General features: G+C 45.0%; 1 long non-coding RNA gene across 1 annotated transcript in view; it reads left to right on the forward strand.

Moving 5' to 3' along the window:
- Positions 1 to 7,125: 7,125 nt before the first annotated feature.
- Positions 7,126 to 27,403, forward strand: part of LOC310669784 — a 35,891-nt gene continuing 15,613 nt past the window's right edge. Inside the window, exons 1-2 of the long non-coding RNA XR_014507386.1 lie at positions 7,126 to 7,186; positions 20,120 to 20,278. This is a non-coding gene — a long non-coding RNA (uncharacterized lncRNA). The remainder of the gene's footprint in view (positions 7,187 to 20,119; positions 20,279 to 27,403) is intronic.

Below are 27,403 nucleotides of genomic sequence, written 5' to 3' on the forward strand. Positions count from 1 at the left end.
CCCCTTTAGGGAATAAGCTTTCCTCAAGTATTGCTGAGTCAAAACAGATCTATACATCTATTGCAAACATCTCAGTCATAAGAGCATATGAGCAGAGAGTGGGACGTTTTTAGTCCTGGTGGGGCACATCCATCATGAGGAGCTTTGCAGGGGTCAAGGCACAGTGGTGGGCATGGCCAGAGGCAAAAGTAGTAGGGGCAGTATTTATTTGTTTGTTTGTTTTACTTCATAACATTTATACACTAAAGGTAAAGGATCCCTGACAGTTAAGTCCAGTCACAAATGACTGGGGTTGCAGCGCTCATCTCGCTTTACTGGCCGAGGGAGCCGACGTTTGTCTGCAGACAGCTTTCCAGGTCATGTGGCCAGCATGACTAAGCCACTTCTGGCGAAACCAGAGCAGTGCATGGAAACACTGCTTCCCTTCCCGCCAGAGCGGTACCTATTTATCTACTTGCACTTTGACATGCTTTCAAACTGCTAGGTTGGCAGGAGCTGGGACCAGGCAACGGGAGCTCACCCTGTCACGGGGATTCAAATCACTGACCTTCTGATCGGCAAGCCCTAGGCTCAGTGGTTTAGACCACAGCGCCACCCGCAAAAAGTCAGAACTCTAGAAGTAATTCACCAAAAAGATGAAAACAATAAAATATCAATAAGAAAAATTAACAATTTAAGTTTTTGAAAACAACAACAACAACAACAACACATTATTTATACCCCGCCCATCTGGCTGGGTTTCCCCAGCCACTCTGGGTGGCTCCCAACAGAACATTATAAACACAATAAAAGATCAAACATTAAAAACTTCCCTAAACAAGGCTGCTATCTGATGTCTTCTAAAAGTCAGATACTGTAGTTGTTTATTTCTGTTATGTACTGAAGTTCTCACCCTGGGCCAGCAGGGGGATACTGTAGATAGTTATGCAAATAAGGGATCGAAAGTGACATTCAGTGATTGGATAGTTTTAGAAAATTGTTACAGTTACGTTGTACTGGAGCTCTATATAAGCAGGCTGACTGAACCCTTCAGTTCAGTTCTGTTCTGGCCTCTGAATAAACAAGAGCTGTTTGAAGAATCGCTGTGTCGTCTGATATGTTCACCCACAACCTAACAAATTCCTTGACATCTGATGGGAGGGCGTTCCACAGGATGGGAGCCAATACCAAGAAGGCCCTCTGCCTGGTTCCCTGCAACCTCACTTATCGCAGTGAGGGAACCACCAGAAGGCTCTCAGAAAAGTAAAAATAGCAATGGACTAAAACAGAATAAAACTCTCACAAACTTTCAAACAACCAGATAGGCTTGCCTAAACAAGAATGGAAGAGTACAGCAAAGGGGCCTGCTTGATGTCACTAGGCAGGGAGTTCCAAAGTGCAGGTGCCACCACAGTAAAATATTGAGTTCTTATAATTGCAGAGTGGGCATTATGTGGCAGCTGTGAAATGGCCAGTTCTGCTGACCAAAGCAGTCAATTGGAAGCCACAGGAGAGCAGAGTCTTGCTTGTGGGCTTCTTCCCATTGGGGCACCTGGTTGGCTACTGTGAGGACAAGATGCTGGACCATTGACCAGGTCCAGCAGCCAGACATTCTTATGTGAAGACGGAGGTCATTCCCCTCCCCCTCCCTGCTGCCTATAATGAGAGAGGGTTTTTCCCCCGCCTGCCAGAGTTCTGCAGGCAGAAGCGGAGAGCAGCTGGTGGGCTCTGGTGCGCAGATGGGAGTGCAGATGACTGCGCTCCAATCTCAACTTTGAAACACTTCCAGCTTTCATCGGATGATTCCACTCAGGGCTTGGCTCAGCTGACGAGAAGGGATGGCCAAGGAAGCTGTCTGCAAAAAAAAAAAAAGAGGGTAAGCAATTGGAGTATGTGCAGCCCTTGTTCAGTTCCCCAATGCTGCTCTGAGTGTGTGGGGGTCATCAAATAATAGAGGCGGAAGGGTCCCCAGGGGTCATCTAGTCCAAACCCCTGCAAGGCAGGAATCACATGGGGAGCGTGTGCAGCCCTCTTATGCAAACAAGTCTGGCTTGGCATCCACCTTTTCTCTCTCTTAAGACCTTTCCTGCTCATTTTGTGTAAGTGCCCATAAAACAGACTCTCTCTTTTTTGGGGGGGGGGGAGCAGGGGGCAGAGTTTCTCATGCTGCTTTACAGCAGGGCCAGCTCACAAGAGAGCTACTCCACTGCAAAACAAAGCAAGAGGTTTTATCCCAGAATCTCATTCAGGCCTGCTGGGCATGGAGACACGACTCTGAAGCCACCGAACAAACTCATGAGTTTCTGGTCCTGCAGCGAGTGGAGCTGCGAAAAAGAAAAACGGAAAATGTCAGAATGTGGTTTGTTATTACATGCTGCCGAAGCCCTTCTTCCAGTCTCTAAAAGTTTTTGGGAGGCTTGTAATGTTCTGCTCGAGGATGAGCCAGAAGTTTTAAATGCCAAATTCTTCTGGGGCTTAGAGGAAAATCCCAGCTGGAGAAGAATAAGAACGCAAGAAGAGTCCTGCCGCTGGATCAGACCACTGGCCCATCTAGTTCAGCATCCTCTTCTCACAGCAGTCAGCCAGATGCCCCCAAGGGAAACCCAAATGCAGGATCTGACCACAAGAGCACTCTGGCCTCCTGTGGTTTCCAGCAAAGGGGATTGAGAAGCAACTGCTGACTCTGGAGGGAGAGAATTGCCATCATGGCTAGTAGCCATCAATAAGCCTCTCCTCCATGAATTAGTCTAAGCCTCTTTTAAAGCCATCCAAGCTGTTGGCCATCACTGCCTCCTGTGGGAACAAGTTTCATGGTTTAATCTCTCTTAATTATTCCCACTAGTGTACAAATATCCCTTGAATAAACAATTCTAGTTGATTATTATTACTGTTGTGGTTGTTATTATATTTACGATAGCCTGTTTTCCCACTCCAGATCGGGACTGAAGGCAGCTTACAGAAATTAAAACAATACGGATAAAATGCAAAAAGCACATAAAAGATAATTGTTTTAAAAAAGCAACTAAAGCAAATTCATTAAAATGCATATAGTAAAAATAGCACTGTTTAAAAGCCCTTTCTTTTAAAAGTAGCCATTCCCCCAAAAGCCTGTTGGGAAAAGAAAGTCTTTACATGCCAATGGAATGATGAGGAGGGAGCCAGTCTGGCTTTGCTACGGAGGGAGTTCCAAAATCTGGGAGCAGCCACCAAGAAGGCCCTTACCTGCACCCCTCTCCCCTAGCTTGCCTGTGGGACTAAAAGAAGGGCCTTGCCTGAAGATCTCAAAACCCTGGCAGGTTAGATGATGGTGATTTGATTTAACCGATATCCTAGCCTTTCTCTCAAAGGAACCCAGGGTGGCATTTTTATTCAGTCCCTAGGGTAGGGGTCAATCTCATGCTTTACACCTCTATTTCCATCCCTCCTTGCACTTATCCTGACCGCTCATCTCTTTTCCCTTTCAGCTGGAGAGCTGGAGCAATGGGAAGATGTGTTGAAGGGAAGGGAGGGCGGGAGATCTCATTCTCCCCTTATTCTCTGGTATCTGGAGACAAGGCCCAAGTAGCCCCTGAGAAATGTAACTTTCAATGAAAGACATGCTGGAATGTAAATGACCAGGGGGATGAAATAGTCTCCGTCCACATTCCACTCCACCCCACCCTGTGCCGTCTCAACAGCTTAGAGCACTTAGCATTTTGGAACGGTGATGAAAGGTTATACATGATCATCTCCCATTTCTCCTTTGCCTTTATAAACAAGGGGTACCCTTTGATCCCATCTGGATGATGGAGACTCTCGCCACAGGGCTGTCTTTATACATACGTATGGTGCATTTTAAATGACCGGTCTTCCGAGGACAGTCAAGGCAGGAGGCAGAAGCCTCTCAATGCAAATCTAAGATCATAAGAAGAGCCTGCTGCTCGATCAGGCCAACGGCCCATCTAATCCAGCATCGTGTTCTCACAGTGGCCAACCGGATGCCTGCATGGAAAGCCTTCAAGGAGAATCCAAGCACAAAATAACTGTCCTCTATGTATTTGTCCATGGGACGCGGGTGGCGCTGTGGTTTAAAGCCTCAGCGCCTAGGACTTGCCGATCGAAAGGTCGGCGGTTCGAATCCCCGTGGCGGGGTGCGCTCCCGTCGTTCGGTCCCAGCGCCTGCCAACCTAGCAGTTCGAAAGCACACTCGGGTGCAAGTAGATAAATAGGGACCGCTTACTAGCGGGAAGGTAAACGGCGTTCTGTGTGCTGCTCTGGCTCGCCAGATGCAGCTTGTCACGCTGGCCACGTGACCCGGAAGTGTCTGCGGACAGCGCTGGCTCCCGGCCTTTAGAGTGAGATGAGCGCACCACCCTAGAGTCTGTCAAGACTGGCCCGTACGGGCAGGGGTACCTTTACTTTTACCTATGTATTTGTCCACCTTCTTTTAAAGTCATCCAAGTTGGTGGCCATCAGTGCCTCCTGTAGGGCTGAGTTCCATAGTGTGATTATGTGCTGTGTGAGTAAGTCACATCTCCTCCAACTGTCCTGATTTTCCAGGACAGTCCCGGAATTATGAAAGCCATCTCGGCTTCTGATTTCATCCCGGAATGTCCCTATTTCATTCACCAGCATTGCAGTCACCAAACTCAGGGAGAAGCATGAGCCCATCGCTTGTCCCAAGCAGCAGTGGCAGCTGCAGCTGTAAGAGAACATTCTGTTGCCTCTGCATGGCTGCCGCTGCCGGCCTTCTCTCTCTGGCAGCTCATAGCTGCTGCTGGAGAGCGGGCAAGGAGAAGGGGCCACCACTGCCAAGGCCCAGCCCCGTGTGACATGACAGTTCTGAGGGGCAGGCAGAGAGCAGGCTTGCCCTAGAGAGGAAGAAAGGGGGAACAGAACACAGCGCAAAGAAGTCTTGATTTTTATTTTCATTTTTAAAAAATGCTTTGCGCATCCACGTCTAATGTTGCCCATCTCTAAAATTTATTCATTGGTGAGTTTTCTATTTTTGTAAATCTACCAAAGGATAAAATAAAATTGCGGGGGGTTTTCTCGGTCAGTGGAGGGTGTGTTTGCGGTGTCCCATTGGTGTTGTCACTCACCCTTCTTCTGATAGGAAATGCTCTGCTGGGGGAGGGGACAAAATGGAGGGTCGAGGAGGGTCCGTTGGGGGAGGAGAGTGAGAAATATTCCTATTTTCATCTGAGGAATGTTGGAGGGTATGATAAGTTCTTTCTTTTATTTGTCCTTCAGCCTCCAACATTCAGCTTCATTGGAGGTTCATGAGTTCTAGCGTTATGACAGAGGTGGGAAAGAACATTTCTCTGTCCTTTTTCTCCATTCCATGTTCTGAGGTGGGTAGAGAAGGGGAGAGAAGGGCTCTTCCCAGTTTTTGGACCCCAGGTCATTCAGGGCTAAGTCAACATCAATGCCATCTACCAAGGCCAGAAGAACATAGGTGGACAGTACAAATTTGAGACCTCAGTCTGCATCCTTTGGCTAACTGTTTTCTTCAAGGAGAGCCGCATGTAGAAAGCATTGCAGTAGTCAATATGCGAAGGCATTTGTGTCCAATCTCCACATTAAAAGTGTAAACTAGATAAAAAATACACTCTATCCCTGCTCAATTAGTTTCAGTTCCAAAAGGTGGTGAAAAACACAGAAGGAGCCAATAAGTCTCCTCCAAAGCGCTCAAAATAGTGGTTTTTGAAAAATATGGTTTGAGCCTGAAAGGAGTATTTATCAGCTCGTAGATTATGCTTCTTAATTGCACTCATTTATTAAAACAAGCTTGATTGTCAAGGAAACCCTGATGCTTCCCAATGGGAAACAGAGCCTGGAATGTGGTTATTCTTCCCCCATGCCCCACCCCACAAGATTATGCCTTATGGGAAAAGTGCCTGTTTGCATTACCAGGACAGTGAGTGAAATGGTTCATTTCCTTGAAAAATTCCATAGTCATCTCATGGTGGATATAGAAAGGCTTAGTTCAAGGGTTCCCAAAGTGGGCAGCAGGATTACCAAGGGAGTTTCTAAAAGGTAAGGGGGCAGCAGGGGGGCACTGGAGGTGCAAATGACTATCAGACTTTGAAAAGCTGGTATCAAAAGTTCATCTTCTTTAAAATCAATTAAACAAAATCACTTCGATTGAATTTTGAATAAATGCATAGCTTCCAATGAGGCTATTTCATTTCTCTGATGAAACACCCTATTCTCCTGCATTTGATCTCACTGCACACAGAGACATCGTACTTATGCACACATATATCGGTCACCTTGAGCCAATGGCAACCTCGCAGCCTGACCTACCTCACAGGATTGTTGCAAAGAAAAAAGTGTGTGAGGGGAAGGATCATGTACAACACCTTCTGCAGATAAAAGGAATGAAACATAATGTTAGCTTCACGCTGCCTTGAGTCTCTATCAGGGAAAAAGGCTGGACAACAACAAACAACAACAACTGTGAGAATGATCAGGAACATACCAGAGAGTAAATCCTAGTGAACTCAGTGGGACTTAGTTCTGAGTAAAACCGCTTAGGATTGCAATTTTAAAACTGCACAGTTTACCCAGTTACCTGGCAGTTGAATACAGTAGGACTTACCGTATTTTTTGCTCTATAAGACTCACTTTTTCCCTCTGAAGAAGTAAGGGGAAATGTGTGCGCGTCTTATGGAGCGAATGCAGGCTGCGCAGCTATCCCAGAAGCCAGAACAGCAAGAGGGATCGCTGCTTTCACTGCGCAGCGATCCCTCTTGCTGTTCTGGCTTCTGAGATTCAGAATACTTTTTTTCTTGTTTTTCTCCTCCAAAAACTAGGTGTGTCTTGTGGTCTGGTGCATCTTATAGAGCGAAAAATACGGTACTTTTCAGCGCATGGTGTAAGGCTCCATTTACAATAAAGGAATAAACACTCCACACGTTTCCTAAAAGATATCAGGCTGCAGAAGCATTGCAGTTAAAGAATTTAAAGCAGATTGGTAACATTTCCTTCAAAATTATAGGAAGGGCTTCATATGCCAGCTTCACCATTTCCTTCATTTGGTGCAGGAATTTTATTTTCAGTATAAACAGGAGTCCGTTTTTGCCCCTACACACACTGCTTTTAATTGTTCTCTAACACAGGGAGGGGAGGAAAAAGAAAAACCAGGACATTCTGGAATCAAATCAGAAACTGGGACGTCTTCTGTAATTTCGGGAATGTCCCTGGAAAACAGGGATACTTGGAGGTATGTAAATGTGCAATTAATTAACACTGTTTTCAGTTTTATTGTGTGGGACATGTAAAATGCAAAATGCTATTATGAGTGTTACACACACACACACACACACACGGCAGGGGAGCAATGGGAATGAGTAGGAGACTAGGGGGTACAGGCCTGTAAAGGTTTGGCAATTGCTGGCTTAGATCATAAGCAACAAGAATCTGATGTGGGACTGCCTTTAGGCGATGAAGCAGAGCTTTGGGAAATGCCACATCAGAAAGAGTCTGGCATATTAAATAAATGTGCAAAGAAAGAAAGAGTCTGGCTACCAGCATGGGGGTGTGGGTGGGACATCTAGTTGACCATGGAAATGTGGGGGTGGGGTAAAGCAGTTTGGTGGGTCTGCATTTTTCCCCAGTGAAGTTTCAGAGGAAAGAAAAAGACCACTTGCAGAGCCTGTGGTCAGTCCTTTTCCCATAAAGAAAAGGCTTGAGCATTCTGCCAGCCTCGCCTTTTAGTCAGGGATGTGGAGGGGTGGCCAGCCAGGGGATCCTGTGTGAGTCAGTAAAAATATGGTCTTCTGCAAAAACCTTCCTTGACACAGAAAAGGGATTTTTGCTTCTTCTGAGAGTGGCTGAATTTGCCCATCTTAGTTTTATCTGATCTTTAATTCAACACATGCTGGCTTTTTTTTTTTTTTTTTTAAGTCCTTATGAAAAAATTTCAAATTGTTCGGTCCTCCCCCAAGAGAGACAGTGTGGTTAGAGTGCCAGAGTAAAACCTAAGGAAACCCAGTTCAATTTCCCCCCACTTAGCCATGAAGCTCACTGGGTGACCATGGGCCACAGTCACTGCCTTGAGCACCTTGGAGAGGAAAAAAATATGCAATATCAATGCAAAAATAAAACAAATCAAAATAATATACATATTTTAATGAATATTTCTACAACAGACACATTTTTGCAAGCTATTCTGCCTAATATAGGGCACTTTTATTCAGGCTGCACCTAATAAATGCATTCTTGTGAACGTTTAGTTAGAGAACTGCATTGCAAAATCTGAATAAGTATGAATTCTGAAGGAAGGCTGTATTTCAGTTATCATGTTGTTGTTTTTCCAGAGAGCATGAAATCGATAAAAGCCAACTTTAAATATAAAATGAATTTAATTTCTCCCCCGTCCCTATTTGTGAGTAGAACATCATCAAATGCTAACCATAGATACATATTGGGTTGTACACAGTGCTAGTCCTACGTAAAGCAGACCAACTGAAATCAATGGCCCTAAGTTAGTCATGCCCATTTATTTCTGTCTTGGTCCTCAGGAAGTGGGCAGGGGGGGGGCTCTCCTTTGTTGGAGGTGTTCAAGCAGAGGTTGGATGGCCACCTGTCAGGGATTCTTCAGCTGCGATTCTTGCATTGCAGGGGGTTGGACTGGATGACCCTTGGGGTCCCTTCCAACTGTGATTCTAGCCTTAAGTGGTGGTGGATGAGCTTCTTTCCGTGGCGTAAATGGGTCAGTATATCTGGCTTCTGTTAACTAGTGTGTGGGTCAGCTTCAAAGCTCAGAACTCATCCCTTAGAAAACACCTTCCCTTACCTAGGCCAGGGTTGGGGAAAGTGGACCACCCCCTGACCTTCTTGGCCTACAATGCCCCATCATCATGCTTTGCTGTTGGCCTTGATGGCTGGGGCTGGCAGAAGGTTGGGCTCTGATAACATCTGGATGGCATCTACATTTGCTGCTGTTGCAAGGTGTGTGTCTGAACCCACATGGATACTCATGTATATCCCTACACAGACTAGGACCTTTGCTAGAGTTATAACATGTGTTCATTGTGAACAGGTGTTTGCCCTTAACCTTATGACCCAAGAGGTTCACACATAAGAGGAATTTTAAAAGGTTTGTCTATTACATGAAAGTGACAAGAGCATCTGCATGCTGCTTCAGACAGCAAAGTTACAGTATAGGCAGGCAGCAAAACACACACACTCAATACAGAGATTCTAAAGAGCAAAGGAAGGATCCCTATAATAGAATCATAAAGTGGGAAGGGACCCTAGTTCAGCCTCCTGGAATGCAGGACTATGCCGCTGCCACTCATGGGGATTGAATCTGCAACCTTTGCATTATCAGCACCACGCTCTAACCAAATAAGCTATTCAGCTGACTGAAAGCCTAGAGAGAGTGAACAAGACAATTTTGCCACAGAGCCACACTTATATGTAAAGCAAAAAAGGAAGGGAGGGTAGTATACCTGTCTTGAAGCGAAGTGGTGCCAGTCTGGTCCTTGAGAGTTGTTATGTACTAAGCTTGGATCCTAATGTTGGAGCTGTGAGAGCCAACCAACCATTGAAATCTGGGTTTTGAATACTATTCTCAGCCAATGTTAGGTCACGGAGAAGGGAGGGGGCCTTTGGGAAGAGTGATTTGTCACCTCTGTTTCTATTGCCTGTTCCTGAAGTTTCTTGACTATTATTTTGTTTACCTTCCTTGGTTTGGTAGTAGAAAGAATGCTGGTGAGAAATGACTATCTTGTTATCTTAGCTTTTCCCCCAAGTTTAACTTGGGTGGATTCTATTGTGTATATGGAAATTCATTCTTTTTACAGGAGATGTTAATGGGCAACAGGTTACTGTGCTGATCTTTAGGAGATCGGGTAACCTTCTAGAACACGTTCAGGATAAAGACTTGCACCGGGGTCAAGAAATTTCATTGAGAAGTATATTTTATATCAAGCTATGCCAACTATGCTGACACCATGATCTACACCTATAAACTGTAGGAAAAGTTCAGGTTGGCATTCACCATTACAGTACCCTGGATCAAAATGATGAGCTGGATTCTCCACCTCCCTATGCTTTGAATTCTGAATCAATTTCACTCTGTATAAGTGACAGTCAGCCTGCTGTCAAGCAAATTAACGCACAGCCCTCAGGTTTTTGACACTGAGACAAATGCTTTATAGCAGCTATGTAGAATGTAAAATACTCCCTCCAAACATGCAAAATCCCTTCCAAAGGAACTCAGCACACACACACACACACACACACAGAGAGAGAGAAAGAGAGAGAGAGAGAGAGAGAGAGAGAGAGAGAGAGAGAGGCAGGGAAACATGTTGCTGCAAGACCATCCGACTAAGGTAATTTAGTCTAACTTAGTCTTAGTCTAAGGCACATCGACAGGTAAGTCTCAGTATAAATAAAAATTGTTGTCTTCCTTTGGACGGCAGTCTTGGAAGCTCTGCCTTTTGTGGGATGATCTTCTGCACACTTACATGAGAGGAAGACCTGCTGAATAAAAACATCAGAAGAACTTGCTGCATCAGGCCATAGGGGTTGCATCTAGTCCAGCTTCCTGTCCTCACAGTGGCCAACTGGATGCCTATTATGAGAAGCTCACAAACAGGATCCGAGCACAAAAGCCCTCTCCCTTCTTGTGGTTTCCAGAAACTGGGGTTCGGAATCATAGAGTCATAGAACTGTAGAGTTGAAAGGGACCCTGAGGATCATTCTAGTCCACCCCCCCCCCCGGCGATGCAGGAATATGCAGCTGTCTCATAAGGGGTTTGAACCTGCAACCTTGGCATTCTCAGCACCATGCCCTAACTAACTGAGCTATCAGCACTGCTGCCTCTGCATAGCCAACATTGGCTAGTAGTCATTGAGAGCCCTCTCCTCCCTGAACGCAATGTCCAAGGGTCTGACTCAGTATAAGGCAGCTTTCCATGTTCCTATTTAATTCTGCCCATGCCCTTTTATTCAGAACCATGAGGACTGGAATCTTTCGTCTTCTTTTAGAAAAAAAGGCTGCAGCTCAGTGTTGGAGCATCTGCTTTGGATGCAGGAGGTCCTGGCTTCAGCCCCTAGTGGCATCTCCTGGCAGGGCTGGGAATGCCCCCTGCCTGAAACCCCAGAGACCTGATGCTGCCAATCAGTGTTGACAATAGTGAGCTGGATGCACCATTGGGTCTAATTCAAGAGAAGGCAGCTTCAGCCACTCCTATGCATACAAATATTAAGCAGCATATTGAGTGTTTAGGTTCTGTTTTCAACATGAGCAGCCAGGAGACTTCAGCAACCCAGACACACTTCCTATAAGTGCTGTTGATGACTTGATCTCCATACCATTCTGCAGCCCGCCCCCTCCCCTTCCCGCTTAACTCCAATATTAACCTCTGACCCCTCCTGATCCAGGATCCAGGGCTGCTCCAAAGCATCTTCTTGGCCTCTTGGCTGCCGTTTATCATGTGGCTGATGACATGGGACATATGGAGCTGTTCATTACCATATTGTACGTTTCTTGAAAGGAAGCCTTCTGGTACATTCCATCAGGCCGAGTCATATGGTGGAACGGGGCCAACTCTGCAATGCTTCCCCGAACATCAGAGTCCTTTCCTCCTCCCCTCTTCTCCCTCCTTGACTTCCACCTCTCCTAGCCTGGCCTTGGGACGCTTCTCTTACAAGGCCTCCCTTGCAATTGATGTTGAAAGCAGCGGCTGTGAAAAGGGCAGATTCCACACTAGGGATTGTTAGGAAAAGGAACTGAAAATAAGACTGATGATATCACAGTGCCTGGAAACCACAGGAGGGGAGAATGCTCTTATGTTTGAATCCAGCTTCCCTTTGGGGCATCTGATTGGCCACTCTCAGAACAGGATGCTGGGCTAAATGGCCTCCCTCTGGCCTGATCCTGCAGGGCTCTTCTTACATTTTACCTTCACTGTCAGAGGGAGTATGCCTCTGAATAACTGTTGCTTGAAATCGCAAGAGAGTTAGTTTTGCAGTCAGGTCTTGCTTGGAGGATTTCCCACTGAGGCATCAGTTTGGCCAGTGTGAAGACAGGATGCTCAGCCTCATCCAGCAAGGTTCTTCTCATGTACTTATCAGATATTTTTGGCACAGGACAGGCAAATCCCCATTTACGTGGGGGGTTGTGTTCCAAGGCACCTTACGCATCAGCAGGACGTGCATAAGCCTGCCCTGTTCCACACACACACACCGCCCCTTGTGGTGCCCAAAAAGGCACATACATCAACAATTGTGCACGTGCTGATTCCGTGGAAATGGGGAGTTGCCTGTACTATTTTATACCAGCTGCAGATTGTGAGCCCATGCCACCTCTTACAACTCAGGAGAACATACAGTGGAACACAAGCTCTCTGTTGGATCCTGTATGACACACAGAGCAGACGCTCCAAGAGTTCCCCATTTTCCAGGGACGTCGCAGATTTACAGAAGCCATCCGAATTTCCGATTTAATCCCAGAATGTCCTGCTTTTCCTTAGGACGTCCCTATTTTCATCAGAGAAATGTTGGAGGGTATGGAGTTATCCAACCCCCCCGAGCCATCTGAAGGCAGCCCTATATAGGGAAGTTTTTTAATGTTTAATGTTTTTATATGTTGGAAGCCACTCAGAGTAGCAACCCAGTTAGATGGGTGCGGAATAAATAGTAACATTATTATATTATTATTATTGAATAGGGTGTCCCAATTTCCATCAGAGGGTATGACAGAGCAAACTTCTTATGACACAAAGTTACTGCAGTCTTTTTAGCATTAATGTCAGATGCCCACAGAAAGAAGGTGACCTCTTCAGAGTTTCTGTCCAGATGCTCATCATCATTATCCTTTGGGATTATGAATCCTGCAGCCGGCTTTCCTGGAGAGCACCTTTGCCGTGTGGCTTCATCTCCTTAGCAAACACATTTTTGGACCGTGAGTCAAGTTTCATGGAGGTTTCTTAATCACACCACAAGCACCCTTGATTTATGTGTACTTTCCACCAGAAGACGTTGTTTAGCAATGTGGGAAAGGGCACTTGGAAACAGTTAGTAAGAGCCTGAAGTAGAGGCTCTTTGTAATGAGGGATAGGTAGCAGAAATACAATTGATTAGGTCCTTTCCAAGTTGGGCCATCTGCTCTTTTTTGCAGTGTGGGAACATACACAGTATTTCCTGACATCTCCAGCTGGCAAACATTTTTGCAATTAGATGCATGTAGAAGAGTATTTTTTAGCCACTTTGAGAACAGGATGCTAAACTAGATGGGCCATTTGCCTGATCCAGCACTGCTCTCCATTTTATTGTTGTTATTATTTAACAATTTTCTATACTGCCCATCATCTGAGGATCACAGGACAATGTACAATATGAAGACATAAAAAATTATATGATGGTAACAATACCAGTATCTCGCCCTACAGACAGTTTAAAATGCCATAGATTGTTTAATCGGCCAAAGGCCTGGAAGAAGAGGATTCCTTTTCCCTAAAGATACATAAAGAAAGCACTAGCTGAGCCTCACTGAGGAAAGCATTCCATAAACAGGGAACCACTGCAGAAAAGGCCCATTCTCATGTTGCCACCCTCTGGACCTCTTGTGGAAAAGGGCCTCAAGATGATGATCATAGGGTCCATGACGGTTAACATGGAGAGAGGTGGCCCTTGAGGTACTGCGGTCCTGAGCCATTTAAGGCTTTGTAGGTCAAAACCAGCACTTTGAATTGGGTCCAGAAACTAATTGGCAGCCAGTGCAGTTGGGCCAGAATTGACACTTGTCCCAGTGATCAACCTGGCTGCTGAATTTTGCACCAGTGGGCATTTCTGAACTGTCTTCAGAGGCAGCCCCATGTATAACATGTTGCAGTAATCTAACCTAGAGTTTACCAGAGCCTAGATGACAGAGGTTAGGCTATGCCTGTCCAGATATCCAAAGAATCGTCAAGCTACAATTCTCAGAGTTTCCTGAAAAGTGGGCTTGATTGTTAAAGCGCCCTAGTGATTGCTGCTCTGTGAGGGGAATGGGAGCAGGTGTCTCCAAGCAACTCTCAGATCCCAGGATTCTTTGGGGGAAGCCATGACTGTTTAAAGTGGTAGGATACTGCTTTAAATGAATAGTGCAGGTGGGGCCTATTACTAGCATTGAATACCAACCGTGGTCCCCAAACAGATGCATTTGCAGGAGGGACGCTGTGATTGCACCAATTTAGTGAATTGAATTGAACATACTGTACACTTGAAATGACAATACTGTACTGAAATTATATTTGCAGAGATGAGTCTGAATATGTAACAGATTCAGGAGGAAGAGCCTGGCTGCTGGATCATATCAAAGGCCTATCTAGCCCAGCATCCAATTGCCAAAAGTGGCCAACCAGATGTCTGTGGAATGCATTAAGGAAACCCCTCAAATCTCCCATTCATGGCTCTCTGCATCAGAGGCATGCTCGTGATTCTCAACAACTGGTATTCAGAGGCCTGCTTCCTCTGATCCTGAAGGTAGCATATAGAACATGAGAGCCCTGCAGATTAGATCAAAGGCCCATCTGCTCCAGCATCCTGTTCTCACAGTGGCCAACCAGATGCCTATATTGGAAACCAAAAAGCAGGGCATGCATACAGTTCTCTCCCCACGTGTGATTCCCTACAGCTGGCACTGAGAAGGATGCTCCATCAAATCTTGGAGGCAGTACACAGCCTTCAGGACTACGAGCCATTGAGAACATAAGAAAAGATGGCTGGATCAGGCCAATGGCCCATCTAGTCCAGCATCCAGTTCTCACAGTGGCCACAATTGGAAGCCCTCAATCAGAACCTGAGCGCAAGAATACTCTCTCCTCCTATGGTTTCCAGCTGAATCGTGTTTAGTAGCCATTAATAGCCTTTTCCTCTATTAATTTGTTCAACCGATTTTAAAAGCCATCAAAATCAGTGACCACCATTCCATCCAGTGGGAATGAGTTCCATAGTTCAACGATCCTCTGATCTGTCCCGAATCTTCTAACATTCAGCTTAGATCTGTATAACGGCACAATGACACTGGCATTTTATTTCAAGTTCCTTCCGTGGTGATCCCTAGGGTTGGTTTGCCTTTTTCATGACCAACAAACTGGGCCAACATCTTTATTGAGCTTTCTAATATGACACCAAGAACTCACCCTGGTCTGATCTTCTTCTTTGGCGATCATTTGTGGCTGAATAAAATTCCCTTCCATGAACACGGTTTTAACAGTGAGTTTGTAAGTGACCGTGGAGGTAAATTCTGGATCCACACGTCCTTCTGCAGTGGGGACATAGGATTCCAGGTGGGAGTTGATCAGTGAGGATTTGTCGAATGTGCCTTCCTCTCATCCCTTACATCCTGCATTTGAGCATCTTCAAAGTCCATGACACCTTTGGTAAAGACTGTTCTCCAATTGGAGCGCTCACAGGCAGTGTTTCTCAGTTGTTGGTGTTTATACTACATTTTTTAAAGATTTGCCTTGAGAATCTTTAAACCTCTTTTGTTGACCACCAGCATTACGCTTTCCACTTTTAAGTTTGGAATATAGTAGTTGCTTTGGAAGACGATAATCAAGCATCCAAACAACATGACCAGTCCAATGAAGTTGATGTTGAAGAATCGTTGCTTCGACACTGGTAATCTTTGCTTCTTCCAGTACACTGGCATTAGTTCACCCGTCTTCCCAAGTGATGTGTAAAAATTTTCGGAGACACCGTTGATGGAATCTTTCAAGGAGTTGGAGATGGCATTTATAAGTGGTCCATGTTCAGACCCTAGGAGTATGTACATGCAATGAAGATTTTTTTTTGCCCCAACATGCATAACTCTTTACACTTGTTGACACTGAATTGCACTTTCCATTTTACCACCCATTCACTCAGTCTGGAGAGTTCTTTCTTTCTTTCTTTCTTTCTTTCTTTCTTTCTTTTAACCAGAACTGCACACAGCCTTCTGGGAGTCAAAGGCTCCTGGAATATCAACAAGACGTCATCCTCAGATGCATTTGTTTCAGCACTTCAGCTGAAATATAAAGGATGCTTCGAAGCTGGAAATGATTCAGGAGGAAGCAACTAGGGTAATAATAATAACAATAAGGTTATAATCACATGTGGAGACAGTTGAAAGGGAGGCTCTTAAACTCTGAGGAAATATTAAGAGGGGTCTATCCTGACAGTTTTCAGATTTTTCAAAGGATGTCAAAGGGGAGAGGGGATGGTTCTTCCCTCTGCTGTTCACCTGATGTTAGGAAGTAGAATCATACAATTGTAGAGTTGGAAGGGACTCGAGGGTCATCTAGTCCAACCCCAGGTGAGCTCCCCCATTGGTCTGGTGGAATGCTGCAGGTAGTACACATCCCTTGTGTGCCGTCTTTAACAGGCCAGCTGCAGCCAGATGCAACTGAAATTTTTATCACTTTTTAATTTTATTTGCTTATTTATTAAAACGCAACCCGTTTTTATGTCATACATGCATGCATTTGGGATTTTTGATAAAGAAAAAGAAGAAAGGGTGTGACTGACATGACCAGCTGCCGCATAATTCCTGTTCTGCACTTGTAAGAACTCAAACTTTTAGTGTGGCGGCACCTACACTTTGGAACTCCCTGCCTCTTGACATCAGGCAGCTGCCTTCAATGTACTCTTTTTGACATTTGCTGGAAACCTTTTTGCTCAGACAAGCTGACTCAGATGTTTAGCATGCTGATGCAAGTTTTTAGCTCATTGTTACATTAACTTTGTGAAAGGTTCAGATTATTGATCTTGATTTTTCCTATTGATATTTAAAAAAATATTTTTGTAAACTGATTTGAGGGCTTGTTTTACAATCAAGCAGTACATGAATTTAATGAAATAAAATAAAAAATACAAGTTTTTCATTTTTAAGCAAAAATAAAGGAGACTGTCATTTATCAAATGTATTAAATAATGTTTTTAAATGACTGAACTTTCAGTTAAACATAGTGGGTTTCTTTCACATTTAGACGTAGTTGAAAATCATCTACGTGTAATTCCCTGCCTCTTGTTTTACACTGATTTGAATTGAGCCCCTCCAAATTCCCCCTCAATTTATCCATTTGCACCAAACTAAATTGGGGAGAGGGGTCACTTTGGTGACTCTTAGGGGGAAGGACTGTCCAAACCATCCCAGCAGTTTTGCTTAACCTCAGAACCAGCTGTCACAGCCATGTGGAACATCTGGACTCTGAGCTGACTGAGTGGCCCTCCAGAGCCTTCTTTCTGACTCTTGAAATCTCCCCAGGTCTTGCTCAAAAACTAAGACACACCAAAAATGCAAATAACATTTTAAACTCTCTTAATCTGCTGACTCACTTCCTATACGTTGTGATCTCGTATTTTATATATCCTCAGAACAGCAGGGACTAGAAACTTGCTTGAAAGATGGATGATTATTCCCACGACTGCACACAGGAGACATATTCGTGGCAACCCTGGGCGAGATTCCCTTTAAGGACTCTGGTGGGGGCAGGGAGAGCTGAATCTACATCCTCCAGACACCACATCCTGAGTCAATCAAAACAAAAAATTAAAATCCTGGGCACATCTGGAGCCCTGGCCTTGATGCTCTGCTAACTGAGCAGCAGGAAAAGGAAATTGCTTTGGGAGCGACTGATGATGCAACCATGGGCTAGAAAGGGTGGGGTGGAACAGGTCAGAAGGGAGAGGTTGAATGCCAATACCAAGCGGGAAAGAACAAAGAGAAGCTGTCCCAGAATGATGTTGTCTATCATCCAGAGAGGGAAGGGTTTAAAACAGCTGGCATCATGCAGGGAGAATTTCTTTGCCTGAGCCAGAACTAAACAAGGGGCAAGTCCCAGACCTGCTGCCCTTGTGGATGATATAATCATAGAATTGTAGAGTTAGAAGGGAGCCCAAGGGTCATCTAGTCCAACCCACTACAGTGCAGGAATCATAGTTTTAAAATTGCCAACAGATGGCCATCCAACCTCTGTTTAGAAACCTCCAGTGAAAGAGACTCCACCACCTTCCAAGGGAGCCGGTTCCACTGTTAAATGGCTCTTACTGTCAGAAAGTTCTTCCTAAAGGCAGTGACTCTAAAAGGCTGTGGCGTGTCACACTGGTGTGCCAGGAGAGGATGGCAAGCGTGGTAGAAAGATTCAAGGACAATCAAAGAAACATTTTGGTACTAAAATGTTTGTTTGTTTGTTTGTTTGTGCCCAGGATTTAGCAGAATATGGTTAGATACCTTTTCCAAATCAAGCACCGCTAGTTGCTTATTTTTGTTTTTCATTGTATTTTTTTTCAATAAAAAATATGGTGTGGTGCAAGCAAATTTTTATTCTGAAAGTGCGGCACAGAGTAAAAAAAGCTTTTGAACCACTGTCCTAAGGTATAGTCAGAATCTCTTTTCTTGTCATTTGAATCCACTAGTTAATCTCAGGGTTATGGGTTTGAACCCCCACTTTGTGCAAAAGATCCCAGCATTGCAAGGGGTTAGACTAGTTGACCCTCGTTGGGCCCTCCCTACTGTACAAGTCTATGAAAAGGGTCCTTCAAACAGCAGAAACCAAGTTTGCTCCATATTCCATGTAACTAGGCTCAGAACAAGTCCTATAGGGTATCCTAATGCATATGCATGATAAATATAAATAAATAAATATTTAAGGGACAAAACAAACATTGTGTAGGAGATGCATTTGACAAATTAATTTCTTTATTTGAAAATGTATTTAGGGACCACCTTCCTGCCCACAGGGGCCCTGAAGCAATATAATGCAATATAAAAGTACAGTGGTACCTCGCAAGACGAATGCCTCGCAAGACGAAAAACTCGCAAGACGAAAGAGTTTTTCGTTTTCTGAGTTGCTTTGCAAGACGGATTTCCCTATGGGCTTGCTTCGCAAGACAAAAACGTCTTGCGCCTTTTTTAAAAAAACGTCAATGCATTCCTATGGGAAACCTTCAATACACAGTGGTGCTTCGCAAGACGAAAAAATTCACAAGACGAAAAAACTCGCAAAACGAATTAATTTCGTCTTGCGAGGCACCACTGTAGTCAGAGGACATTCTAAGTCCTACCTGGAGATGCCAATGGGCAGTTGAACCTGGGACCTTCTGCATGAAAATCAGGTGCTCTAAAACTGAGCTATGATGGCTCTTCCCAGCAACATAGGTAGTTGTCAGATAACTGGTACAATTAGCTCAGTATTGCTTGCACTGACCGGCAGTGGCTCTCCAGGGTTTCAGACGGGGATGTTCCCAACCCTACCTGGAGATGTGGGGAAGATGATGATATTTACTTATTTATGCCCCACTTTTTCCCCTGACCAGACTCAAGGTAGCTTACAGATGAAAACAAGAACTGCTAAACACATAGAAGGATCAATCATTAAAATACAATTAAACATGGGTAGAATTAAAACTATATACATATATAGAATCTGTTTAAAAACATACTGTTGTGAGTTGCAGGGCAGGGGAGTGGGGAGGAGGAAGTACCCTGTATGAGAGACCCTTCCAACCCCTGGAACCAGCAAGTGTTAAAATATGAGCCAGGTTAGTGTTGAGGCAATCGCCTGGTTATGAGCCATTAAGAGAACAAAGGAAAGAGGGTTCTGTGCAAGATGGCAAATGGGTGGGGCTTCTCGCTCAACTTGGAGATAGTTAGAAGGACAAAGCCTGAATTTAGAACTGAGTTGCAGTGATGTGACCTGGAAATAAAACAGCAAGCTGGAGAGCCAGAGAGAAATGTTTGATGTCTGTTTGAATCTAAGACTGCAGCTATGGGAGAAACAAGACCTGCTTGGCATGTTAATGGTGCGAACCCCTCCATCATAGGCTAAACCGTAAATCATAAAGACACCACAGTCTCTTCTGTGCCTCATTCCAAAAGCAAAAACAAGCCCTGGCTAGCACCTGCAGCACCTAGAGTGGATTGAACCTGGGACCTTCTACATGCAAAGCAGATGCTCTACCACTGAGCTGCAGCCGTTGATTTCCCAGAACACTGTGCCTCTGATTGAAATCAGCTGCTTTTAGGTTGACCAACAACACTGGAAACCTGTGATCTCCCATATCACACAATGGTTTAGGCACAACATGATTGACGGAACAGCAAACAACATGGATTTATTTTTGTTGTTGCTTGTTTTGACATTTCTTTTTGTATGACAACTGTGATTCGATTTCAAAGCACACCTTGGGAGCCAAGATGCCTCTTCCTAGAAAGCCAAAGACAGAGAGGACTCTCACGATGGCAACGCCTGGGATTTAGGCGTGCAGGAGAGGTTTCCAGTAGAATGCAAAGCACATGAAGCAGGTCTTGCCTGCTTCTCCAAACTGAGGCCATGCTGTGAGTATGCAAGATTGCTTTTAATTTGTACATATCCCAAAAACAGCAGAAAGGGAGGGAGGAAGGCAGGGAGAGAGTATGATCCTTTAGGGGAAAGCAGTGTCAAATCTCACTTCCTTTTCCAGATAGTTTTAGGAATCTTTGCTCTCAGTTGCCTTCATTTGGTCATTCCCTAACTGTGAGGTTACAGGGAACCAGGCAAAGGGGCCTTCTTGGCAGTTTCGACCGCCCTGTAGATGCCCTCCTGTCAGATATCAAGGAAATAAACAACCATTTGGCTTTTACAAGCCATTTGAAGTCAGCCCTGTATAGGGAAATTTTTAATTTTTGGTGTTTTAAATATTTTGTTGGGAGCCACCCATAGTGACTGGGGCAACCTACTCAGATGGGAATAATAATAATAATAATAATAATAATAATAATTCATTGAAATCATCCTGTAACTCAGTCTGATAGGCCATGTAGTACCTGTCCCACCATCATGTTTGCTGTGTGATCCCTGATTTGCTGAAATCACCCCATGGTGTCATGGACTGGCTGCATGCAGATAAGTGGTGGGAGGCACCAGCAAGGGAAACCCCAAGGGAACCCCCAGGGGAAGAATGCTTGGAGCCCAAGGGCTGATGGTGGGATGACAATGAGTGGAGAAGAGAAGGCAGACCGGGAGGATGAGATATTGGAAGTTGAGGAGGTGAAAGGGTTTAGTGAGCAGGAAGAGGCTGTGGCAGAGAGCAGTCCAGAGGAAGGAGGGAAAGGGAGCCAGGAGACAGAGGTGGGGCAGGCTGCTGAAGAAGCCAGGGAGTCTCCCCCTCCTGCTGCAACCTGGGCCCCTCCTTCTGTTCTCCCAGAACACACAGAGAAATAAAGAGTGTGGAGCAACGAGAGGCAAGAAGACAAAGCCTTGGGTTGCTGGGGGAGGAGCCTTAGACGGCGTGGGAACGTGGGGATCTTCAGTCCTCACAACTGCCTCATTGGGGCAAGACCTACTGGGAAGAGTTGCTGCGATCACTAGGCCTGCAACATTTTGGTTTCTTAAGAGTTTCCCAGACATTCAGCTGACACTGCTTTTGGATACAGTATTCCGTATACGTCAGGGAAATTCCAGATGTATGGCAACCCTAGGTTTCTATGAATAAAGAGTTAACTTCACTGACACTGGGGGTTTTAATGCTGACCTGCTCCTGACTCCAGCTCCCGACACATGGCCACATTCACACAGCATTACGATACTACTGTCAACAGTCATGGCTTCTGCCAAATAATGCAGGGATCTATAGTTTGCTAAGGTTATTGAGAGTAGTTAGGAGACATCCCCCCACATCCCCCAAGTCCTCCCAGAGCTATGGTTCACAGACTTTCCTGGAAGAGGAATTGACTGTTTAACCACTCTGGGAATTGTAGTTCTGGGAGGGAAACAGGGGCCCCCTAACAACTCTCAGCACTCTTAACAAACTGCACTTCCCAGGATGCTTTGTGGGAAGCCATGACTTAAAAGTGGGGCTTTAAATGCATGGTGTGGCTACGGCCTAAGATCTTCAGTTTGCTGCCCAAGATTCCTGTGGCTGTTGGAGGGAGGTTGTTTTGGTGGGATATTGCTGTCATACATAACTATACACAACTGCTACTTAGTGCATGAAGGGGTTAAAGACCACAAAGTTGTATTGCTAGATACAGTCAGTTTGGTCATGCCCCCAAAGATTTATTCTGTTTTCAATGGCATAATGTATTCATCTGGATTTTTTAATGTGTTGTCAAATTGCTTAGAGACCTTTGGGTAACAAGTGACTAACAAGCCATAAAATAATAATAATAATAATAATAATAATAATAATAATAATATCATATAGGACTTTTTTTAAGATCAGAAAGTACAGCAGAATGGGGATGGAGCAACTCCCCTATGAAGAAAGATTACAGCTTTTGGGGCTTCTTAGTTTAGAGAAAAGGCAAGTAAGAAGCAATATGACAGAAGATAAAATAGATAAAATAAGATAAAATGATGGATGGTGTAGAAAGAATAGACAACACCAGAACCTGTGGTCATCTGATGAAGCTGAATGCTAGAAGACTCGGGACAGAGAAAAGAAAGGACTTGCTCACACAGAACAGAGTTAAACTATGGAACTCACTCCCACAGGATGCAGTAATAACCACCAACATGGGTAGCTTTAAAAGAAGATAGGACAAAATCATGGAAGAGAAGGCTATCCATGCTACTGGACACAACGGCTCTGCTCTGCCTTCACAGCTGGAGGCAGCAATGCTCCTGAATGCCAGTTGCTAGAAGCCATGGGAGATGAGAGGGCTCTTGTGCTCAGGTCCTGCTTTTGGGCTTTCCATTGGGGGCATCTGAGTGGCCACTGTGAGAACAGGTTGCTAGCCTAGATGGGCCATTGGCCTGATCCAGCCAGGCTCTTCGGTTGGAAGAAATGTTTAATGCATAGAATCACGCGCCTCTCATGAATGCTTTGCAATGGGAAATTAAATCATGCACCCTCTTAGAATGAAATTCTAAAGCCCCCGAGAGAGAGAGAGAGAGAGAGAGAGAGAGAGAGAGAGAGAGAGAGAGATGGGAGCCTTCTTCAAACAGGTGAATAAAACTTTCCAGACAGCAGCAGATACAAAAGATTTCCTCCACCCAGTCTCTAGCAATGAGGAATGGGGGCACCGTCTCAGACGCTTCTGCATCAGGAACCCGTAAGTGATTCATGAGTCACGAAAGCTTATGCCCTCTGGTTATGGAAATTGGAAAGTGACCTCCCGACACCTAGGGGGAGGGGGAGAAGTTCTTGATACAGGAGCGTTCACCTCAGGCTCCTGCTGCCGCCTGCTCCACCCTCCACTTTGCAACCAGAGCATCCTGTCAAAATGAATCTGAATCACCTAAGACATGCAGAACTACATGATGTCCTTTTCGGAATTGCCCTGGCATGTTTGCCTATGGAACATCTGTTCCTGCATACCGAGTGCCTTATTGTTTGTGTTCGCTGCCATTAGCTCAGGTGGAATTAAAGACTCCCCATCTTCTTTACAGCTGGTCCCATCTTAAGGTTGTTCTCATTCTCAGAAGACAGCAGGACGATAAGGTTCTCTTTGCTCGGGGATCTGCCTCTTAGTGACTTTTGGGTCCAGCCCTACCTGAGGAACATAAGCACATAAGAAGAGCCCCATGGGATCAAGTCAATGTGCCTTCTGGTCAAGCATCCTGGCCTCTCACAGTGATTCCTGGCAACTGGTATTCAGAGGTGTTCTGACTCCAGCAGTGAAGGTAAAATATAAGAACAGCCCTGCTAGATCAGGCTGGTGGCCCATAAAGTCCAGCTCCCTGTTTTCACCATGGCCAACAAGATGCCCCAATGGGAATCTTGCAAGCAGGTCCTGAGCAGGAGAGCCCTCTCCCTTCACACAGTTCCCAGCAACTGGTGTTCAGAAACATTGCTGCCCCTGATTGTGGAGGCGGAACATAGTCATTGATAGCCTCACCCTCCTCTGTGAATCCCTCCAAAACCCTCTTTTAAAGCCTCCAGTCTTCTTTTAAAGCCTTTGGAAAGTTGGTGACTTTCCAAAGGAGGCACCTGGTTGGCCACTATGAGAACAGGATCCTGGACTAGATGGGCCCCCTTTGGCCTGATCCAGCACCCAGGCTCTTTCTATGTTCTTACGCCACCTCCTGGGACTGGCCCCCTGGCCCCTGAGGTCATGCTCTGGAGCTGCATTCTTCACGGAGAAAAGGGTTGGGCTTGATGCCTTTCCAGCCCTGCTTCTGACGCTGCACTGATTGCATTACTTCGTTGCACGATGTTCGGGGTGAGGGAAGGGGGTTTGCAACGGCGCCTTCCAGCCGATGCAGAAACCTTGCTAAATTACATCCTGATTGTAATCCCCTCCTGCAGATGCTCACCACCTTCCTTTTCGCCCCACAAAGCAGGCCGACAGGACTTTCGACAGACAGCATCCAATGAGAGCACGTCGGCAGTTATGGGGAGTGATTATGTTTCTCCGACGTGTGTTTTCAAATGAAGCAGATGCTGGATCCTCCCTGCTTGCCAACATCTCTCTGTTTTTAACTGCTCCTCGGGGAGCCTTCCCTTCCCTTATTACCTTTGAAAGTAGGAGTGTGGCGTCAGTGTTCAAGGAGAGAGAGAGACTGCCTGTTTCCATCCCTCTCTCCTTCTCTCGTCAGTCCTGCACAGTCTTCTCCATTCCTTACTATAGAGCCACATTTCAGTGGCAGTGATTTCTACTTTATACAAGGTTCAATCCCAGCAGCATCTCCAGGTAAGGTTGGGAATAATCCCTGTCTGAAACACTGGAGAATTGCTGCCAGACAGTGTAGACAATACTGAACTAGGTAGATCAATGTTCTGACTCAGTATAAGGCATCTCTCTGTATTCTTATTTAATTCAGCCCTTTATTCAAAACAGGACTAGAATCTTAAGGCTTCTTGGGGAGAAGGGACGTAGACCAATAGCAGATCACTTGATTTGCAAGTGGTGTGGGATAAGCAGCCTCATATAACCTACATCAGGGTGGTCCAACGCGTGGTCCAAGGGCCACATGCAGACCTCTAGGCCTTTTTTGGAGGCCCTCAGCAACATTTGTCGCCCTCCCCTGCTGCTCTCGCCCTGCCTTTCCAAAACCAGGTAAGCGAGGTGCTGAGCTTTGGGAAGGCAGTGTGTGGGCTCCCTGTCCGCAAGCGAAGAGGCCATAGAGTAAGAGGATATATCTGAACAGAACAAAAGGCGAAACAGCTTGAGGTATCCCCACCACCTGGGCAGTTCCAACATCACAGGAGATCTCAATGGCAGCTACTCTCTTGCATTACAATTTTATTTATTTAAAATTTATACACTGCTTGTTTTTTTTTTAAAAAAAGGAAAAAAGCACTGTAGTATATATAGAAGAGACTTAATATTTGGCTGGTAGAATAGTTATTTTTTTTACTGTATTGCTTGATCTACTTCAATAAAAACAGTTGAGAACAACTATTTAAAAACATTCCAAAAAATAAAATGCAAATGAAAACAGCAACAAATTAAAAACAGATTTAAACACACATCAACATTCTGCATGTCTGGGCAGGCTTGTCTAAACAAAAAATGTTTTTAGCAGGCATCAAAGAAAGTACAGCGGAAGGTGCCTGCCTGTTGTCACTAGGCAGCGAGTTCCAAAGTGCCACCATAGTAAAAGATTAAATTCTTACAGATGCAGAGTGGGCATTACGTAGCAGCTGTGAAAGGGCCAGTTCTGCGGACTGAAGCAGTTGAGTGAGAGTATATGGGGCAAGGGGATCTCACAGGTAAACTGGTCCCAAGTTGTTAAGGGCTTTATAAATTAATAGCAACACAGTCTTCAGACTCTGAGGACTCCAGCTTAGAGGACATAGCAGACCCCATACCTTTCAACATTTCTGCATTGAAAATGGGGGTGTCCTATTCAATAATAATAGCATATATAAATACATAGTAAAACATTAAACATTTTTTAAAATGTTTCCCTATACAGGGCTGACTTTCGAAGGCTTGGGGGTCAGATAACTCCACACTCTCCGATGAAAATAGTGACATCCTACCATACCCTCCTACATTTCTCCAATGAAAAATAGGGATGCGCTAAGGGAAAGCAGGGCATTCCAGGGTCAAATCAGAAACCAGGATGGCTTCTTTAAATCCAGGACTGTCCCTGTAAAATAGGGACACTCAGAGGGTTTGGCAGCCTCCCCCAGGCCCCCAAGAGTCCACAGTTCCTACGAAAGAGGCTAAGATCCTTTGAGGGCAGAGGCACTGTGCATCAGGCACAGGGCTAGGTGCTGAAAGGAAGCTGCAGTCCTATTTATCCTATGCCCCAATCAGTCTTGCCTGACCTCTAGCCTAGGCTCCAATGCTGATCCGCCATGCTTCTTTACATTCGGGATTCTGCCTTCTTTTGATCTAGGCAAAACCCTCAGTTGTGCCTCACTTTGCTTTGATGGAACCTGACCTATGTTTGGCCTGGCTCTGCTTCTTGGATTTGGAACTATGGCTATTGTGTTATGTGATTTGGTCTTTCTGTGCCTGCAGCAAGTGGACACTTGAGCTGTTAGGAAGATATGGCTTTCTGAGACTAAGAGCTGGTCAACAGTGGAACGGACTCCCTAGGAAGATGGTGGACTATCCTTCCTGGGAGGCTTTTAAGCAGAGGTAGAAGAGCCAACTGTCCTTAGCTGTGAGTCTATAGCATTACATTACAGTGTGCTGAGTCTACAGCATTACTGAGGTAGATGGCCCATGGGGCCTCTTCTAACAATTCCATGATTCTATGAAACAGCCCCTGTTTCCATCCAGCGATCTTTATGTATTTGCTTTTGCTTCCTCTTTTGCCCAGGTTTCCTTTCTACTCTTATTTATTCATTTGTTGCATTTTTCTGAGCTGCCCCATAACCAGTGTTACATGGTCATCTCCACCACTTTCCAAAGAGGGGAAAAATGTTCCTCAACTTGGCATCTCCTGTGGAAAATGTTAGACATCTGATCAGAATCAACACACGCTTTTCGGAGGAGAGTGTCTGCCAGCTGGTCGAGGCCAAGCAGAGACAATTAAAACAGCTTTTTGTAATGTACAATCTCCACCACCTCCCTCCCGAAAATATTAAAAGACCAAAAAAAAGTGTTTTCCAATAAGGCCAAACAGCTGCTCCTTGTGAGTCGAGGACCTGGAAATTTTATTATCATTATTTTATTTGTTAACTTTATATATTAATTTATTACACAGACACAGACACACACACACACACACACACACACACACACACACTTCATCTGAGGATCCCAGGGTGACTTACAGTTAAAAACTCAAAAATACATAACTTAATAATAATAAAAAAACAACTAAGGAGATCAATGAGAAATAACATCATGGAGAGGCTGTGTGGTGGAGCAGAAGGGTTTGATGGGGGAGGATATCCATACTCATGGACAGCACATCTGCTGGGCATGCAGAAGTTTCCCAATGGCATTTCCAGGTAGGGCTGAGAGAGACCCCAGCCTGAGACCTTGTGGAGCCACTGCTGCCTGTCAACATAGAACATTGGTCTTCTGTGTTATTATTTCGCTTATAGAAAACAATGAGGACTAGAATCTTACATT

Source organism: Podarcis tiliguerta (assembly GCF_965153285.1).
Source record: "Podarcis tiliguerta genome assembly, chromosome: Z".
NCBI classification, from domain to species: Eukaryota; Metazoa; Chordata; class Lepidosauria; order Squamata; family Lacertidae; genus Podarcis; species Podarcis tiliguerta.